The 21,438-nt window shown below is 44.0% G+C and overlaps 1 long non-coding RNA gene across 1 annotated transcript; it reads right to left on the bottom strand.

Moving 5' to 3' along the window:
* Positions 1 to 9,468: 9,468 nt before the first annotated feature.
* Positions 9,469 to 10,521, bottom strand: LOC115079861. The gene is made up of 3 exons (XR_003853418.1): positions 10,159 to 10,521; positions 9,858 to 9,928; positions 9,469 to 9,731 (listed from the first exon to the last, which is right to left on the bottom strand). It is a non-coding gene; the product is annotated as an uncharacterized LOC115079861 (long non-coding RNA).
* Between the last annotated feature and the right edge of the window lie 10,917 nt (positions 10,522 to 21,438).

Below are 21,438 nucleotides of genomic sequence, written 5' to 3'. Positions count from 1 at the left end.
ATCTGCTCCGTGGCAGGGCCTGCTCACCTTGCTCTTCCGTCCACGAGCTCCGGGCTCTCCTCCTCTGCAGCCACAGCCAGTTTGCGGCATCCTCAGCTCCTCCGCTCTCAGTCTCCCTTCAGGCCATCGGGGCTCTGCGTCCTCGGTCCCTCCCCTAGGCGCGCGTGGCCAACCTATAGCACTTTAAAGGGACAAGCGCGGGAAAGCCCTGAGAGGCGCACACTGATGACATCACAGAACCACCATATATAAGGCTGGGCTCAGACTCATGATCCCTGCCTTAGCAATCAGGTTGTACACTCTGGTGTCTCTAGTTTGCCTGTTCCTGTGTCTCCTGCTCCTTCGTCTCTCCATTCCTGGTAGTACCGTTCAGGCTGATCTCTCGGTACTGACCTCTGCCTGTTCACTGACCATGTCTGCTCGTTGCCTGGAACCTGACCTCTGCCAGTCCACTGACTTTGTCTGACCACTGCCTGGAACATTGACCTCTACTTCTGAATTGACTAGGTACTGACCCCTGCTTCAGCTGACCATTCTGGACTGATACTCTGGCCTTGATCCTCACTATCCACTCAGACACTCTCTTTTGGCCTCCTGTGCCTCTGGACATTCTTGTTTGGACATCGACCGCACACCCTTGTTCGTGGTGGGCACTCCCCTGCACTTCCTCTCTAGGAAACCCTGCGAGGTCCACCTAAGACCAAGCGGCTCGGGTACCCAAGGGCTCAACCTGCGGAAACCCCGGGTTGCTATTGGCGAAGCTCCAGCTAGCCTCTGTCTCCTCCTGTACTCCGCCTCCTGGTGGCAGGCGCTCTCTGGGTCCGACCAGAGGGCCGTACCAATCCTGCACCAGGCCAAGGGTCCACCTCCAGTGCAACACTGTTGGAAACAGGATACTGGGCCTGATAGACTTTTGGACTGACCCAGCATGACAAATGTAACGTGTCTGACATTTCCATATTTCCTAACTCAATGCCTATAATATGTAGTGCATCTCTTTAAGGAATATTCATATACAGGGATATAATATCCACTATTACTAAAATCCAGTTATTTTCTACATCTGGTAGACCTGATAGTTGATTAATAAAGTCTCTTGAATCTTTCACATATGACTGAATCAACGACATTTTTGGTTGAAGATGAAAATCAATTAATTTCACCAATGGTTCCAAAATTGTCCCTATACCTGCCACCTCCTCTGGCAACAAATTCCAGAGCTTTATTGTGCGTTGAGTGAAAAAGAATTTTCTTCGATTAGTCTTAAATGTGCTACTTGCTAACTTCATGGAATGCCCCCTAGTCCTTCTATTATTCGAAAGTGTAAATAACCGATTCACATCTACTCGTTCAAGACCTCTCATGATCTTAAAGACCTCTATCATATCCCTCCTCAGCCGTCTCTTCTCCAAGCTGAACAGCCCTAACCTCTTCAGCCTTTCCTCATAGGGGAGCTGTTCCATCCCCTTTATCATTTTGGTTGCTCTTCTCTGTACCTTCTCCATCGCAACTATATTGGCTCCCAATCAAACACAGAATCCTGTACAAGCTTCTATCAATCACTCACAAAGCTATTTTTAACATCTCTCCGCTAGACCTCTCTACCCCCCTGCAACTTCATACCTCAGCCCGCCCTATCAGATTAGGGCAGAGAGGCACTCTTCAAGTACCTGCAACCAAAAACTCCCTAAGTAAAAGAGCAATCTCCTCCGCAGGTCCCAAACAGTGGAATTTGCTGCCTCCCGTCCTCAGGCTGGAACAATGCCCGCTTATTTTCAAGAAGAGACTTAAGACTTTATTGTTCAGACAAGCTTTCCCATAATCTCTTGCCGTTCACTTTATCATGGAACCTATCATCCCAAACTTAGGTTCCTAATCCCATCCGCCTCATCACCCCAGCTTGCCATTTTGCTATCTCGCTCTTGATCCCCTTTAAAAATTGTAAAAACCCCTCTTCCTTCCACACCCCTTTCTTTCAGGCCATTCCTCCCTCTCTATAATTTACCAATTTGTTTAAGTTTCCCTTATGTACTAATCTGTTTAAGTTGCGCCCAAGTTATCTCCTCCCTTGTTCTATGTAAGACAACTTTTGTTACTGTCAATGTTTTGTTGTAATGTAAACCGGAATGATAACTAACTCCGTTAATTGAATTTCGGTATAAAAAAGTTATAAATATATAAATAAATATATCTTTTTTTGAGATGCGGTGACCAGAATTGTACACAGTATTCAAGGTGTGGTCTCACCATGGAGCGATACAGAGGCATTATGACATTTTCCATTTTATTAACCATTCCCCTCCTAATAATTCCTAACATTCTGTTTGCTATTTTGACTGCTGCAGCACACTGAGCCGATGATTTTAAAGTATTATCCACTATGATGCCTAGATCTTTTTCCTGGGTGGTAGCTCCTAATATGGAACCTAACATTGTGTAACTACAGCAAGGGATATTTTTCCCTATATGCAACACCTTGCACTTGTCCACATTAAATTTCATCTGCCATTTGGATGCCCAATCTTCCAGTCTTGCAAGGTCCTCCTGTAATGTATCACAGTCTGCTTGTGATTTAACTACTCTGAATAATTTTGTATCATCCGCAAATTTGATAACCTCACTCGTTGTATTCCTTTCCAGATCATTTATATATATATTGAAAAGCACCGGTCCAAGTACAGATCCCTGAAGCACTCCACTGTTTACCCTTTTCCACTGAGAAAATTGACCATTTAATCCTACTCTCTGTTTCCTGTCTTTTAACCAGTTTGTAATCCACGAAAGGACATCTCCTCCTATCCCATGACTTTTTAGTTTTTGTAGAAGCCTCTCATGAGGGACTTTGTCAAAGGCCTTCTGAAAATCCAAATACACTACATCTACCAGTTCACCTTTATCCACATGTTTATTAACCCCTTCAAAAAAATGAAGCAGATTTCTTAGGCAAGACTTCCCTTGGGTAAATCCATGTTGACTGTGTCCCATTAAATCATGTCTTTCTATATGCTCTACGATTTTGATCTTGAGAATAGTTTCCACTATTTTTCCCGGCACTGAAGTCAGGCTCACTGGTCTATAGTTACCCAGATCGCCCCTGGAGCCTTTTTTAAATATTGGGGTTACATTGGCCACCCTCCAGTCTTCAGGTACAATGGATGATTTTAATGATAGGTTACAAATTTTAACTAATAGATCAGAAATTTCATTTTTTAGTTCCTTCAGAACCCTAGGATGCATACCATCCAGTCCAGGTGATTTGCTACTCTTTAGTTTGTCAATCTGGCCTACTACATCTTCCAGGTTCACAGTGATTTCGTTCAGTTCGTCTGAGTCATCACCCCTGAAAACCATCTCTGAAACTGGTATCTCCCCAACATCCTCACAAACAGAAGAGCATGAGCGGCCTGATAAGAGCCTGGCTGAATGCCTATCTTGGTTTCAGAGTGGCCAGCGTAGCAAAGCACTTTTCACGGAGTCCAAGGTAGGCGCTTCCCTGGGAGGACAGATACATATAAATGAGAGTCAATATTTATTGTCAAAATTTCACATAATAAAATGTACAACACCAGCATTACACGCAATACACTCATACCATTCATTCGTTAAAACCATATTCTCACCATTAAAAATAACACACAACTTGTATATAATGGAAAATACAAACAAATATTAAACATATAAATCATAAACTAACAATACGATAATCCTATGAAAGGTTTCACCACATCATATTATAATCCTACAAATACACTTTTTCACTGTCTTTCTGCGATAATACACCCATTATTTGGCTGTTATTAATCGATTCACTACTACATTGCTTCCTGAACCCTCTACTTTTTGTTTCCTTACCAGCGGACAGCCATAACGAAAACTAATGCTGAGTTTATCGGCATCGGTTTTCCTTACCGGTGGACAGCCGAGTCACAAAAACCGATGCCGAAAAACCTGGTGTCAATTTTCGTGACTGCATCGGCATTAGATTTCGTGAATGCATCGGCATTAGATTCCGTGATGGCCGTCTGCCGATCAGGAAAAATAAAGCCGATAAACTTAGTTTATCGGCATCGGTTTTCCTTACCGGTGGACGGCCGAATCACGAAAACCGATTGGGTTCTTGTTAGCAAGGATGTGCTAGGGTCCCTAATTTAAATATTGCATGGTACCCCCCTTGGGGTGCATTAAGAGAGCAGGCACTGACTGATCAGCACCCGCTTTCTACCCAAATATATTGCATCGACCCCTATGCCAGACACGAGACTCGGAGAAAATTTAGAAATTTAGTAAAATGTTTAATATAGTAGATAAATGACTGACCAATCACAATTTAAGTGTCTGGGAAGGAGAATACAGGGCCAGTAAGGAACATTGAACACCTTGTAATTCCTCCTTCCCCATGTCACAATCTTACACGGCTTATATACTTTTTTCTAGTTGCTTTTGCCAAGTCTTGATCATTTCTAAATGCATCACTCTGGTCTGGTTTCCTTTCCCTAGACCACCTGCACCCTAGCATCTGTTCGCCTTCTTCCTTTCTTTCTTTTGGGTCCAACTTTCCATTCTATTTTCATCTCTCCACAATACTTTGTAGAAATACATCGATCATCTCTTACCAGTCTCTGTATTCTCCTTTGTAGTTGGTTCTCATAAAACCCACACACACACTCATGTCCCGCGAGATGTCCTTCACTTCTCGCGCTGACTTAGGCCCACATCCTGTAGTTGTAATTAGCTGCTTTCCCTACAGCAAACAGCATTGCACGTATCTGACAACATGTGCTGGCACAGGCTTAGTAAGGCCTAGTACAGCAGTCAGAATTATACATTTCCCTCTTGAACCTCGAATCACCGCTGAAACAACGAGGTTCACAATAGTGAAGGGAAAGTCCAGAGGAAAGGACAGGAGGGCCAGAGAATCAGGAACTCTCAGGAACATGGCAGCGTGTCAATACTGCACAGCACGCACGGCAGAGGCAGAGCAGGAACAAGAAATTCAAAAAGAAAGAGAATCAATGTTATCACCACCCCTAATTATGCTAAACCCAATTTAAAAGCAGTAAGAAGTGAAGCCAATTAATGAGCCAGTGACCAAAATAGTCCGTTGAGAAACACTTGGCAAAGGTATCATAATATGCAAGAGACTCAAAATACAACAGTCTCACAATGAGTTACCAATAATGTAGTGAATAACAAAAAATAAATAATACATATATGGATATAGATATAGCGAAAAATATATGTATGGTTTAAACCTGCATACCTAAGCCATTACTCCTGGGGGAATTCTGCGCAAAAAAATTTAAAATTCTGCGCACAAAAATGTAAAATTCTGCAAAATTCTGCATACTTTATATTGGTCAAAATAACACAATTTGCATGACAATCTTTAAGTAATTACATTTTAAATTAATACAGAAAAAAGTTATTACTTAAAGATATAGAATTTTAAATATTTTGAGCAAAATTTCCCTAGAAATTCACTGTAAGAGTGTCCCTTCCACTCGCTCTCCCTACTCCCCTGGCCACTTTCCCTCTCAGGCCCCAACTCCTCCACCTGCCAGTATCTCTCCCCTCCACCTCTAGGCTCAACCCCTTCCACTCTATTGCCAGTCCCAGAGTTTGACCCCGTTCTCAGTACTGCCCCCTCACACAGGCTTTCTCTGTCCCTCCCTCTCTCACACACATGCTCCCTCTCTCTAATACATATACACACACCCTCATACAGCTCCCTCACTCTCTCGTGCACACACACATCCCCTCATACAGGGTCCCTCACTCTCTCGCACAAATACATCTCCTCATACAGGGTCCCTCACTCTTGTTTACACACCCACACAAGCTCCCATTCTCTCTCACGCATACACCCTCACACAGGCTGCCTATGTCTTTCTCTCACACACGCCTTCACACAGGCTTTCTCTTACAAGTACATAATCCCTTCACACAGCCTAGTATCCTCACATACACACAATCCCTTTTTCATACACACAATCCCTTTTTCATGCACACCAGCTCCCAATCTCTTACACACATACACAGTCCTTCACAATCTCCTCATACAGGCTCTCTTCCTCTAGCACACACACTCAAGCACCTCCCCTGCTCTCTCTTACCCTCTCCTGCTTATCCCCCATCTCTCTCACATCCCCCTGCTCTCTCAACCCCCTTGCTCTCTCTCACCCACTCCAGCTCACCCCCCTGCTCTCTCACCCCCTGCTTTCTCTCACCCCTCCCCCTGCTCTCTATTACACCCCCTCTCCCTCCCCTCCTCTCTACCTCCTCCTTCTCCCTCCCCCTCTCACATACACAAACCTCTCTACACACACTCACTCTTACCGGGGTCTTCATCTCCATGTGAACAGTACGCGCTCTGTTCGCTTTATGCCAGGGCCTTCATCTTTGCTGCGAACGGTGCATGCTCCATTCACTGCACGGCGGGGGTCTTCATCTTTGCCGTGAATGGCACACCAAGGCTTTCATCTTCGCTGCGAATGGCGCGTGCTCCGTTCTAGGAATGCCAGTGTCTCCTCTGCCATTTTCTGTACAAAATTTGGCAATTCTGCATGGGGGGGGGAGGTGGAATCTGCACAAAAATTCCCCAGGACTAAGCCATGCTGGACACAAGAACAAAAGGTGACTCAACATATATAGGAGCATGAGTAGGAACAGTGGAATACATGATAGAAAAAAACCTCTGGAGGAAAATCATCAAATGATGGCAGCAATGGAGGAAAAGGGGGAGGTGGCAGTGGCATAATGACAGATAGAGTTACAGGCAAAAGGTGGACCATTATATGACTTATTTAGCACAAGCTACAAAACAAAGCTAAAATAAATCAACCACCAATGCCAATAGCAAGAATATACAGGTATTTTTGTTCCCCAGCCTTTTATTTGCTCCCAGAGTGATAGGAAAGGTTTGGGCCACTCTGGGTCAGCTGGTCAGCCAGGAGATAAATTGTAATTGTCTGCAAGGTGTTTGGTTAGATTGAGAATAATAGGGGCACGGTCAGTAACTTCCATACAGCACTGATGACCAAAATTATTAGTCTGTAAAGTGTGGCACAACCCCCCTTGGGATAGCAGGAGCAGATCTAAAGCTAAACGGTGGTCCTGAAGGGTTTCTGTAATCTCGTGTAACTTGGAGGGCAGAATGTTTTAAAGCCTCGACAGTAGTGTTCTTAAAAAATTTCCACAACAGCCTGTCGATGCAGATATACTAGTGGCGAGGAGGACCGTGCTATGCCCAGCTCCAAATGGGCAGTCCCTGTTGACTGGGAGTAAAATTAGACCAGTAGGTTTCAGCATGCATTGGGTCATACGTTTCCTTCATTAGTAAAATAAGAGGTAAAAGTAGTGGGGTATCATAAGCTCCCTTATGACAAATGCTTCAGTAATTACCAATGCAAGTCATCACAGCTGTCCGATTCAAAGCTTGAAGGATGGGGGGGATAAAGGAATGCGAGATTCATTATTACAGATAGGCCGGCTTGGGGGCCTATAATTAAGAGCAACATTTGGGAGATTCATCTTATCTAAATGATGACAGGCAGAAAGCTGAGAGGTAAGATCCCAGAGGAACAACGGAGAAGTACAGTTAGGGCCTGAAACAAAAAACCTGGCCGCACCCACATATAGGAAGGGTGAGGAGGAGGTTACAGCACAAGCAGAAGGGATACAAGCCAGAGACAAGGCAAAAGAAAGCTCGCTGCTAGTAAAATTAAAAAGGAATAAACAAGCAGTGACAGGATATGGATTTAAAATGGCTCAGCTAATCCTAGCTCGGGGAACATTTGATCCACACCAAGTCATATCATACTGTAGAGTAGCTAGCAGGGGGACAGGGTGATTAGTTAAAGTGATCAGACCAGCTTCCATAGATAAAGGTAAAGGAGAACATACCAATCATTCATATCTAGCATCTTAGCTGACTCAACAAGTAAATGCTTATAAGTATTGGAAGTCATGGAACTGGAAAATGCTTCAGAATGTTTCTGATGTCTTATTAAAATAAAAACCTCTGTCACCATAGCAAGTAGTTTTACCAAACATTTCCAACCCCACACACACAAAGTTAAAAATCAAAAAGGATACCATTGCAACAGTGATTATTCCAAGAGTCACTAACACAGAAACCACATGGAATTTCATTCTTGCTGAATAAATAGACAGGGACAAATGTCCGTAAGATGGTAAAAAGGACCTGATTCTTCTAGATGAGCTGCGGTAGGGGTAAGTGTGGTCGATTTATAGGGACCTAGATACACAGGATCTTTCCACGTCTTGTGGGTGTAATTCTTGCGATAAACCAAATATCCTGGTGCATGGGTGGTACAGTCTGGAGGCAGTGCCCAGTCAGTCTGCAGCCACTGGAAACTCAGATCCCAAAGGACTTTAATCTCTGAGAGTATGGAGCTCCGTACTTAATCAGGAATTATCACACTACCTCTCGGACGCTTCAGCCAATGTACCGTTGCACTTCCCATCTAGCTCGAACGGGGTAATCCAAGGTCCTCCATTACCTCTTGGATGCCTCAGCCGAGTTATCGCTGCACTTCTCATCTGTCTCAATTGGGTTATTCCAAGGTCCGGAGAAAACAACCTTTGCAGCCCTACAGGCCACGCCTGGGGATCACATCCAGGCCCAACAAAATGTATGGTTCTTGCCCCACTGTGCCAGAGATGAGACTCAGAGAAAATGTAGAAATTTAGTAAAATGTTTATTATAGTAAATAAATGACTGGCCAATCACAATAACAGTGTCTGGGAAGGAGAATACAGGGCCAGTAAGGAACACTGAACACCTTGTAATTCCTCCTTCCCCATGTCACAATCTTACAAGGCTTATATACTTTTTTCTAGTCACTTTTGCCAAGTCTTGATCATTTCTAAATGCGTCACTCTGGCCTGGCTTCCTTTCCCTAGACCACCTGCACTCCAGCATCTGTTCGCCTTCTTCCTTTCTTTCTTTTGGGTACAACTTTCCATTCTATTTTCATCTCCCCACAATACTTTGTAGAAAGACATCGATCATCTCTTACCAGTCTCTGAATTCTCCTTTGTAGTTGGTTCTCATAAAACCCACACACAAACACACACACATGTCCTGCGAGATGTCCTTCACTTCTCGCGCTGACTTAGGCCCACATCCTGTAGTTAGTTGTAATTAGCTGCTTTCCTTACAGCAAACAGCACAGCAAGTATTTGACAACATGTGCTGGCCTAACCAAAAGGTAGACCAATCAGATTCCAAAACTATCTCATCTATTACATGAAGGAATCTTAGCAATCACATACTATCTTCTCCTAAAGTCAAGCAAACAATCAATAAGCACAGACTTATTTAAAATGTATCAAACGAATTTAATATCAAAAGTACCGTGAAATTGGACTAGATACATTATATTGTCATCTAATACAAATCGCTATGAAAACGGATCATTTAGAATTACGATTCACAAGGACAATATCTATATGCAATACACTTTATGAGAGTTACATGGCGCTGTAAATCACATAGTATATTAAACAAGTAACAAAACACTCCGGGTCATACATATGCTGATGAAAGAACAAAATGTCTCACTTCCATTTAAACTAATAATGTATCACTACAGAGTCAGTGTAGCAAAGCATAAAATGCTGCACATTGCTGCATATCTCAAAATGCTAGCAAAGGATTACGTAATCCATCAGCCTGGCATCGATTTCCTTTGGTTGCAGAAGAATTCCTGCAAAAATAAAAGTGCTGTTTTACTCTTTTACTTCATTAATGCTGCTTAAGTTAAGGAACGTACGCAAAATGCAAAGTGAGTTAATTTTATGGGGAAATAATTGTTAATATAAATGTTATTTACCAGAATTTGCAGTAGTTTGGCAAGCAACTTCATTCTAATTTCCCCTCCCTGCCCTCTGGGAGAGTCACCAGCTGTGTGTTTAAATGTGAACAAAAGAGCAAGGAAATAGAGTTAAACTCGTCTGTACTTTCTGCCAAGCCAATGCTGACAGCCGATAGAGAAAAAAACCCTCAAATCCTTCCCAAAGGTTGCTGTGACAGGGGAAACACCAGTGAAGGGAGCACTCAGGCCTTTCATGTGTCAATGTCTCTCTTATTAACACGCCTGGGATCTGCAGGATCACATCTGCACGCTGACTTACTTATTCCTGCCTCGGGCAGAAGTAATTGGATCTGAGAACTCCGGGAGAAGAATTTGTGAAAACCCATGCATCTGTATTTGGGCAATTTGTCTTTCCTTTAAAAAAAACAAAAAACAAACGCTATTTATCAGATGATACGCACTCAAAAAGCCAATCAATGCATTAATAGATATCTAACAAACATCTAAGCATTAAAGATGGCAAGATCATATCCGTTCAGTAATCCCACCCATTCCAGAAACTGTTTTTTTTTGTGGTCATGTCTAGGGACGGAGTAAAAGACAGTAGGGGGACTGTCTGGAGTAGCCTCCTTCCTCTTGTGCACCCCAAATATCTTTCATTATGGTCATTACTGATTTTTTTTTGTTGTTGTTGTTTTTGATGGATATTTTGCATTAGCATTATTCTGATATTTATCATCCAGAAGCCAGACCTATGCAAATATTTATTTATTGATGACTTTTTTTTTTTTTTACTATTGATATTTTTTTGTTAACTTTCTTATATGATATGGCTTAATTACCCCTTTCTTTCCCACATGCTTTCATTCAAACCTCTGAGAACATTTTGAGCAGTCCTTTCTCTCGCTCTCTCATCTGCAGTTTAACTGTTTACCCAGTTCATTCTGCCAGTATCCAGGAGAAAACCCGTTAAAAAAAAATGTAAATAATGGGGAAATGTATATTTTATTAGGATATAAAGCTGAGGTGGATTTGAAAGCAAGGAGCAGAAACTGTCTAGACAGTTTAGTTCTATTTAGTCACTTATAAGTTGGACTGGAGGATGCTCTAAATGAGCCTTTTGATAAATGCATGAAGGGCTGGCGCAAAAAGTTGAAGGAAGAAAAATAATGTTTTGCTTTATTTATTCCCACCAGTCTATCTTACAAAGAAACATGTCAGCATTACGGAATAGAAATAGACTTCCTGAAAGGGAAGCAGAAAGCTCACGGTGAAAGCACCATTCCCTGCAAGGACATATCACTGTGAGAAGCCCAGCTCAACACCACTTAGTAACAAGAACAACACAACAGCAACAACAACAGCAAAAGCCCATCTGTGTGAGGATGTGCCTGGGTGAAGGGAGACGGAATATTATGGAAGATAGAAGGTGGGTTTCACCAAAGCTTTTTTCCTGTTCTGCAGTCCACAGGGGCGGAGCAGGAGAGGAACCGAGTTAATCAGGCCCAGAGTGAGCATAATTGTCCATGAAAGAAAATTTAGCTTGCATTTAAAAGGCAAAAGACGCTGTGAAAATGTTCTATGTTTGGGGAGGGGAGGGAGGGAATTGGATTCAGACGACAACCAGCATGGGCCCTGGGATACTGATACGCAGACGTAAGGGAAAAAAAAGCACAGGACGGCTTCTATGGCCAAGTCCATAAGCAAAGCACGTCAAGCAGCACTGTCTGAATGTTCAAGAAAGCTCATCCCCCAGTAAAAGAGAAATATGAGGATAACCTGCACAGCATGGCAGATACTACCATAAAAAGCTTGCTGGGCAGACTGGATGGGCCATTTTGGTCCTCTTCTGCCGACATTACTATGTTACGTCTCTAGGGAGAGGGGGGAAGGAGGGTGGCATTCAGCTTGTGGCACATTCAGTGTCTCCATCGTCATTGAATGTGATCACATTTTGGGTGCCAGGCATACGAGGCACAGGGTTTCATCAGCATACCAAGTGCAGATTCTCAGATGTGCTATATGTACTCATGTGCTCTTTCACAAAATCTATCTGGTAGATTTTAAAAGCATTGCTCACGCAAAAACAACCCCACACATGCGTATGTGGGCCATGTGCTTGCAATGCGAATTTTAAGAAGCCGGGAAGTACACGCATACATACCTGTGTACTCATCAAGAATAAGGAGCTGGAAAAGGGGTGGGGCATGGGTTTTCCAGGGCGGGGCCAAGACTTACATGTGCAACCCCGAATTTTGCAAAGGCTGATCATGGTGCGCGTTGGCATGTTTCCTGCGTAACTTTGCAGCTGGACCTGACGAGAAGCAGGCCTGGAGATTTTGAATTTTAAGACTTTAAAGGGTTTGGTCTCAAGTGTGGGACTTACAGGACAAGGATCCAGAGGGATTCTGAACATCAGTGGGTGGGGAGAGAGAGAGAGAGAGAGAAAATCTGACAGTCTCTATATCTCCCACTCTAAGAGAGGCACTTTCGACTCAGGGTGGGTTTGGGGGAGGGGGGGTGCTACATTGGTCTGCCTAGGAGGCAAGCATCTGTAGACCCTTGTAACAGCATTCCTCCCCAAAACCCACCCTGAGTTAAAAATGCCCCTCTTACAGTGGGAGATATATAGAGTTTCAGATAGTCTGGCTATCAGAGGCGCTCTCTCTTTCACTCTCTCCCACCCATATGGTCACTTGTGCAAGCATGTTATTAAAATACTCACATAAAGGCTGCACACATACATGCAGCATATCTCTGCTCGCATGCCAATGTGTGTGTTTATGGATGCACGCATGCAGAGAGAGGGGGGAAATCAGGATGAATTCATCTTTCCAAATCTGCTGGATCCTCAAAGCCACGCGAAGAATAAGCCTGAGGAGGCTGTGACTATCTCCCACTGTGTTAATGTGGCCCGTGATTTCCCTGAGCTGCATGTTTTGACCCTAGACTGAGGTCACTTTGGGATGGAGGTCAGTCAATAAAATGAAGTAATTGATGCAGCTGGAGGAAAGAGGGATTCATACTTTGAATTCCATTGAACCAGATGGGTTTGCATGCAAAAGAGCTTGCAGTTCTCCTCTGATTTATGTCTGCAAATATTTCTTAGGAAAAGGCTTTCTTTGGATGAAGGGAGGTTTCCGGTTGGAAATTCTGTGCACTGAAGGAATTCTCGATATTGCTTTGACCTTCCCATGTAAGTAGGAGATCAGCATTAAGAAGCACTAAATCAATGTTGCATTCAGTTTTTGATCTGAGGACATAAGTTTATTTATTTAGTCATTTTCTATCCCATCTTTCCAAATAAAACATCACAACGGTTTACAACATGATGTACATATTATAAATCAACATGCACATTGACTGGAAAAGGTCAGAAAGATATATTTTAAATGACTTTGTCCTTGAGGGTGCATGCTCTGAGTTCAGATGATTTTAAGTTAGGTTATAGGCATTTTGAAATAACCATGTTTTTAGGTCACGTTTGATTTCTTTCTGCCTGGAGTCAATCGTAGAGCTTCAGGCAGAGCGCTCCATAATTTTGTGCCTGTTAATGAGAACACAGTCTCTTCTTATTTTAGTGAGGTGAATGTTCTATAATGTTGTCACAGCTAGTAATCCTTTGTTTTGAGATCTTAATGATCTCTGCGGCTTGTATGCTTGTAGATCTACACCTACCAAGTCAGAGTTGTTCGTGTGGATGGAGGAGTGTATTAATGTTAGGAATGTGGAGTTGATACGGGATTGAACAGGTAGCCAGTGAAGAGCTATCAGACAGTGTGAGATGTGACTGATTTTCTTCGATCCTGTTAAGAGTCTAGTAGTTTTTTTAGAAGACAGTTGGGTACTCCAAGTAGCAGAGAGTTACAGTAGTCTGTTTGAGAAGGAGAGGGTCTGCAGGAACGTGCAGAAGTCTGCGTGAGTCAGTAAAGGTTTCAGTCTATGTAGTAAGCGCAGTTTGGCATAGCCAGATTTGATTAATTTATTTACATGCTTATCCATTGTTAGGAACTCATCAATCTGTATACTTAAGTCTCGTACTTGGTCTGCGGGTATAATATCATAGAGATGTGAATCGTGTGATCGATCGTCTTAACGATCGATTTTGGCTGGGGGGGAGGGAATCGGATCGTCGCGGTTTTGTTTTGTTTTTTAAATCGTGTAAATCGGGGGAGGGCGGGAAAACCGGCACACTAAAACAACCTTAAAACCCACCCCGACCCTTTTAAATAAATCCTTCACCCTCCCGAACCCCCCCAAAATGTCTTAAATTACCTGGGTCCAGTGGGGGGGGGTCCCGGTGTGATCTTCCACTCTCGGGCCACGGGTGCGTTAATAGAAATGGCGCCGGCGCTACCTTTGCCCTGTCATATGACAGGGCAAAGGTAGCGCCGGCGCCATTTTGGTTCCTGTCCCCCGATGTCACGAGCGCAGGAGATCACTCCTGGACCCCCGCTGGACCCCCAGGGACTTTTGGCCAGCTTGGGGGGGCCTCCTGACCCCCACAAGACTTGCCAAAAGGTCCGGGAGCAACCTCCTGCACTCGAATCGTATTGCCGTATTGCAAAATGGCGCCGGCCATACGGCCAGCGCCATTTTGCAATACGGCAATATGGCCATACAGCCGGCGCCATTTTGTATTGCAAAATGGCGCCGGCCATATGGCCATATTTCTATTAACGCACCCGTGGCCCGAGAGTGGAAGATCACACCGGGACCCCCCCACTGGACCCCAGGTAATTTAAGACATTTGGGGGGGTTCGGGAGGGTGGGGGATTTATTTTAAAGGGTCGGGGTGGATTTTAGGGTTGTTTTAGTGTGCCGGTTTTCCCGCCCTCCCCCTTCCCCTCCCCCTTCCCCCAATTTATGATTTTTGACGATAAATCGGGGGAATTCCTATTGTATATCGCCTCTAACGATTTTTGACGATTTAAAATATATCGGACGATATTTTAAATCGTCAAAAAACGATTCACATCCCTATAATATCAAAGTGTTTGAGGAGTTCCTAAAGGTAAATTTCTTCTTAACAGAATGACTTCAGTTTTTTTAGTGTTTAGAGTTAGTCTGCCTTTAGACAGTTCATGTTGTATAATCTTCATGTGTGACATGGCAGTCAGCCTTGCATTTTCACCGGATTTGTGGCACGGGATATAAAACTGAATGTCATTGGTGTATAAGTAGAAGGTGATACCTAAGTCAGATAGCAATTTACACAGGGGAAGCATGTAGATGTTGAATAGAGTTGCCAAGAGAGATGAGCCCTGGAGGACACTTGCATCAATCGGGAAGGTGTCAGAGATATGGTTGCCCAGTTTGACTCAGAAAGTTCTTTTTGATAGGAAGGATGTGAACCACTTGATTACATAGCTGTCAATTCCAATTTTTTTCATTTGCTTGCATAGTAGGGCATGGTCAATGGTGTCAAAGTCTGCCGTTAGGTCGAGAAAAACCAGAAAGTAGGATTTATCATTGTTAAATCCCATAGTATGGGGTCTGTTAAGGATATGAGTAAAGTCTCAGTTAAGCTATACTTCCTGAACCCGAATTGGTTTGGATGTAGGATGCGATGGTCATCTATATCAATGGTCCCCAACCCTGTCCTGGGGGCCCACCAGCCAGTCGGGTTTTCAGGATACCCACAATGAATATGCATGAGAGAAAATTTGCATGTTATGGAGGCAGTGCATGCACATTTTCTCTCATGCATATTCATTGTGGATATCCTGAAAACCCGACTGGCTGGTGGGCCCCCAGGACAGGGTTGGGGACCACTGATCTAGATAGTCTTCTAGTTGTGATATAACTGCTTTTTTGAGAATTTTTAAAAGAAAGGGCAGGTTGGATTTTGGTCTATAGTTTGGATTTTGGTCTATAGTACTGCTGGTAGTATTTTTTAGAATAGGTTTTATCACCTCTTGTTTCGCTGAATCAGGGACTAAGCCTTCCGAGAGCAATTGATTGATTAAAGAAGTGATTGTTGGAGTGATAGTGCTAGGTATTAGTTTTAGAAAGCTAGCTAGAATGGGGTCATATGGGTGATTTGCATGTTTTATTTTAGTAATGATTTGAGTAATTTGTAGTTTCGATATGAAAGCAGTCCATTTAGTACATCCATGGGGAGTTGAGTTTTTAGTCTAGTGATTTTTTTCTATCAGATGACAGGCATTCTTTGACAAGCAGTTGTTGATTGAGACTAAGGAAGGCGGGTCCTTGATTAGGTGTTTAACAACATCAAAGAGTAATTTAGAGTTAAAGATTACTCCATGAATATGCTTCGCATAGTATTCTTTTTTTTTTTTGCTTTGTTGATTAGCACCGGTATTGAAAGAGGAGTGATCTGTATTTTCCAAATAATTCTGAGGTCAGGCTTTTTTGCCAAAGTATCTCGAATTTTCTCAAAGCTTGTTTAGAGCATCTTAAATCTTCATTGTACCAGTTTATTTTGTTTTGAGCAATATTTATCAACATGAATTGTTTTAGCTTGGGTTGGGCTTAGGTCATCAGTTAAATCTTTAACCATTATCCCATGTGTTAAATGATGCGGAAGCATTAGTATGGTTGAAGTTGTTAAGCATATATTATAAAGATTCAGCGAGTAGATCTGGCTCAATCTTTTTCCAGAAGGTGAATGTCTGGTTATTACTTGTGTTTTGTTTTGATGTTTTGAGGAAGGTTATGCTTTATGTATGAGTTTAGTTACAAACTGTGACCATCTCATTGCTTCCATTGTTTCTAAGAAGATTTCGCAGGCAGAGGATTTGGATGATCTATCAACATGTAGATTAAAGTCACCTACAATGAGGGTAGACTCAGGTGAAGGAAATGCTTTTGTGAATACTTTGATTAAATGATGAGCAGTCTTTAAGAAGTGTCCCTGGGGGGAAATAGACCATTCCAATGTTAATTTGTGGTGATTTAAATATTGCACTTCATAGAGGAGGTTAATTTCTACTTTGTATGGGATAAATTTGAGTTCTTTTTTGCTAATAATTAATAGTCCCCCACCTTTATGTTTAGGTCTGGGGAAGTGAAAGAAATCATATTTGGGGTGTTCAATTTAATTAAAGAGTACATTATCTTTATTGTTCAGCCAGGTTTCGGTGATGCAGAAGATGGTCGGGTTTAGCTCTTCAAGTAGATGTTAGGGAGCGCTAGGAGAGTGGTCCCATTTCTGAGGAGATTGTGTGCCCTTGGACCTCAGCACAACCCCAGAGGACTCCAAGGCAGAACCGAGGCTGGTGAAACATGTCCGAGCCTGGGCTGAGACCAGGAAACCAGGACCCTGCCGACCTGCACAGCCTGAGTGAGACCAATCATGCAAGGTTGGTCTCTGAGTGGTCCTCCGACTACTCCAAGCCCTTTCGGACCTGCCGCTGGAAATGGCAAAGGCAGCAGACCGGACAGGAGATGAGGGCATTTGAAGGCTCTGGAACATGAGGACTCAAGACAAGGAACTTGGAGACATGAAGACACAGACGAGAAGCTTGGGATGTGAAGACTCAGATGAGAAGCTTGAGCATGAAGACTCAGAATCAAGGTTCAGGAACAAAGTCTAGTACTGGGCTGAGGCTGCGACGCACTCCTCCTCCGCAGCCCAAGCACCGCCACTGGAGTCCCTCTTCACAGCAGAGAGTTGCCGCTGCCGCCGTCTCCTCTTCTTCGGGGCCGGACCCTGCCTCAGTGTGGCTCCTCTTCATGGCAGGAGCCGCCTCCGGCCTCTTCTCTCTTCCTCCATGCTGCTGCAGGCCTCAGCTCCGCCCATCTTCCCCCAGGGCTTCCCCTAGGGGCTGGCTGCGCCTCTCTCTTTACTTCTTAAAGGGCCAGAGACAGGAAGTACTCCTGTGCCCTCCAGCTGACATTTTCAGGGCTCTTCCTGGTCCTGCTCTATATAAAGGCACTGCTTCAGTTCCTCAGTACCTTCGGATGGAGTTAAAACCTCTCCAGATTCAGTAGAGTTCCACTGCTTCCATCGTGGTCCATCTTGCTGCTCCTGTCCGGAAGACTTCATGTTCCATGTGTTCTTCTCCCTGATGTCACCGTCTGATGCTCCAGGTTTCATTCCTCATTGGATCATCCCCGTAGTATATTCCAGCCCTTGGCTTCCCTTCCCATAAGCCTCAGGATTCTTCGTCTGTATCCAGATGTCCCAGACATTCCTGATGCCCAGATGTCCAGATGTCCTCTGGTTCAAGTGATCCAGATGTCCAGGTGTCCAGACGTCCTTTGTCCCGATGTCTGTCATCCTCTTCTCTACGAGCCTCTGATCTCTACTCATCCAGTAGTTCTCTCTTCCCGGGTCCATCTGTCCAGATGTCCAGAGACCCTGATGTTCAGTTGTCTTCTCATCCTGAGATCCAGATGTCCAGATAACCTACACTTGAGGCTTCCCCTCCTGCATACCCTCTTCTCTCCCTCCTCATCTCGATCCAGAAGAATCCACCAGCAGTCCTTGTTGTCCCCGGGCTCATTCCCAGTCAGCCTCCAGGAGCATCCAGCATCCCTGGTGTCTGTCTTCTGGTGACTGGTATCCTCTCTGGCTGTCCAGAGCCTCTTCTCTGTCCTGTGCACGTCCCAGTCTCCGTGTGGTCCGAGATAAGCCTTCCAGGTTGTGTAGGGCATGCAGCGGGACAGGATGGTCCATGACCAGTCCACATTGGGTCGTGTAAGGCACCTTGAGGGACAGCACTCTTCCACATCCTCAAGAGTATCGTCTTGTTCAAGAGTCCTCTTCTCGTCCAAGTTCCAGGAGTCCTTGTTCCGCTATGTACTCTGACTCTTTTGCTCTCTCGGGTCCGTAATCTCTTACTCCGGTACCTTGCCTCATTGTTTCCAGCCCTCTGCCTCAGTCTGTCCTCACTCGTGTGTGTTGGTTCAACAAAGGGTTGACCCACTTCATCCTCCTCCTGTGTTCTTGCTCCGCCCATACTTGTACTTGCACACCTCTCTCGGGGGGTGTCTTGGAGCTCCTCCCTGAGCCACCTCGGGGCCCAAGGGCTCACACTTTCCCAGAAGCAAGCGATCGCACCTCTACACCCTCCCCAGGGCTCTCCAGATGCGTTCGCAACAATAATTGTTCTGGATCCCTCTGATAATTGTACTGGGTCCTCTTTACAATAAATGCTTTCCTCATGGCTTACAAATTGTCAAGGACCTGAAATTCTATATGGAAGATTTGAACTTTATGGCAAAATGGAATTCCATCTTCAATTTTCATTGGAACTTATGGTCCTAATTAAGAAAATTGGTACTGAAACTCCCACTCACAGGAAACAGAGGTTTGAGCATGCAACAATTTAAGTGAACTGTAGGAGAAAAAAAAAGGTGAGGACAATGCAGCTGTGTAACATGAACCACCAGCCCAGGAGACACAGAATGAAATTGAAAAGGTGGTCAGATCCCTTAGTGTGAAGGTACTTAACTTACATTGAATAGACTATTCAGATAGTTAGGTAGGGAATTTGCATATTACAGCCCTTGTGAACTTATGCTGGAACATTTGTAGGAAATATCACTACAAAATCACAGGATTCAAACTCCTAAATTACAGAACCATGACTGGGGAAAGGATTTATGAGAGAAATGTACTGGTGGAAAACAGTCCTACATTAGCTTTTCACCCTAACTAACAAGGGTATTCAGACACATGGGTACTGAGTTACCAGACAACAGGGGGGGGGGGGAGGTCTGAGCAGGATAGAGAGGTGTGCACTTGGTTTTCTCTGTGGGCCTGCCTGGGGCTTGGCCCATACTATCCAGGCTAGGTAAAAGTTCTGAAAACAGAGATTATAGAGGGCCAGACCCACTTACCACTAAAACAGCTATGAATCTAGTGGAGCTGTAAACCCAAGCCCCAGAAAACCTTCCTATCAAGAGAAAAGAACTGAAGAACAGCAGCCAGCCTGGAGTGGTTCCCCCCCCTCCCCCAAGCGAGGGGACCCCACCAGCAGATATGGAAATTAAGTGGGCCCCTGTGAGCTAGGAGACCCCAGTGGCAGTCCAGGAGGCAGAATCAGGTCCCCAGGAGGGTGTGGACCCCAGGAACAGATCAGGAGGCAGAGAAGGGTCTCTTAGTGGAGTGGAGGGAGATGGTTTAGATACAATGGACTCCCCCAGGCCAACACTGCCTACTATCCCAGTTGCATCTTTTCACATGGGTGAGACTTGGGATAAAGGGGGGGGGGGATAATAATAATACTTGAGTAAGCAGGAATGCAAGAGGTCTCTTCTATTCTATAGGGCGGTATACTGTAGGGGCCAATAACCCTAAATTGCCAAATATTAAATGTTCTTGCTACCTTGTAGAAATGTATATAGTTGTGTGGCATGAGACTATTAACCATGAGTAGATAAGTGTGCTGCTTGACATCCTATTAGCAATGTACATAGTTGTGTAGAATTGTATATGCTTGTTTAGTCTAATAAACCTGTATATATTTGTACATATTGCCAGCCTTGTTCGCAGTCCCATTTGTTTTCCTGGGGTGAAGGGAGGGAAATCCCACCTACTAACACCTTCTTCCTCAGGTGGCGGAACCATGCGCCAAGAACCTGAGGACCGACGGAGTCTGCCCTAGGGGTGCTCCCATCAGGTTGGTCCCAGACCCAGGAACGCCCTACAAGGTAAGCGGTCAAGGGGGCGTTACAGTACTATTATGCATCAAGATCTTGATAACTCGTATTGCTTCTTTAAAAGCAGAAACTGTGTTTGATGTGTTTGATTCACAGTTTACTGCAATACAAAAATCTATGGATCAGTTTAAAGACCAAGCTACATAAATTTAAACTATCTAAATATATTCAAGATGAATGTGTTTATCGAACAAACTCTATTTACCCTTGGTTTAATAAAGAACAAAAAGTCAAGCAAGTTACTTTTGATTCTTCTTTGAATAGTTCAAGTGGTAAGAATGATAGTGATTCTACTCATTTTTTAGAGACAGATGTAAGATCTCTGCATGGTTGGCCTAGACGGCAGACTCAGATGAATCACAATCAAGCACCCAAGAAACCTCATCATTTCACCAGATCGCAGAAGGGAAAGATAGCCTGATTTGGAACGCTCCTCGTTTCTTCAGTCGGAAGAGAACAGCTCCAGTGATTCATCAGACATAATCTGAATTATGAGATATTCTAATTTTACATCAAAAATTGCTTCTGCTTTCAGCAAACATTGGAAGATTTCTGTCCTTGTATGTTTCAATTTACCTGTTTATTTTCCTATACCAGTGTGGCAGAATCTCCCGGTCTGGCCACCAGTTGTCACTCTTCCTGTCTTAGGACACACTTGAAGGTGAATTTTTAAAGTTCTATGCGCGCCAAAGCCTGAGAGATACTCATGTGCGCCACTCGGAGTTTAAGGAGCGCGCAAGTACGCGCATATCTCCCAGTACGCGCACAAATCAAAAAGTATTTTAAAAAGGGTGGGGAACATGGGCCTTCCGGGAAAGTGACTTGAAATGTGCTCGTAAGTATTTATGCCCACAAGCGTGCACCTGGGTCCCCTACTGCCTAACTTTACTTCTACTATGAGTGTCATAAAAGTTTTAAAATAAAAAAAATCTGGGCTACTCAGTGAGGTTTGAAGGTTCAGGGCTAA

The sequence above is a fragment of the Rhinatrema bivittatum genome, chromosome 1, assembly GCF_901001135.1.
Source record: "Rhinatrema bivittatum chromosome 1, aRhiBiv1.1, whole genome shotgun sequence".
NCBI classification, from domain to species: Eukaryota; Metazoa; Chordata; class Amphibia; order Gymnophiona; family Rhinatrematidae; genus Rhinatrema; species Rhinatrema bivittatum.
The sequence above is the reverse complement of the archived record's forward strand: the minus strand, read 5'-3'. Positions and strand labels throughout refer to the sequence as shown.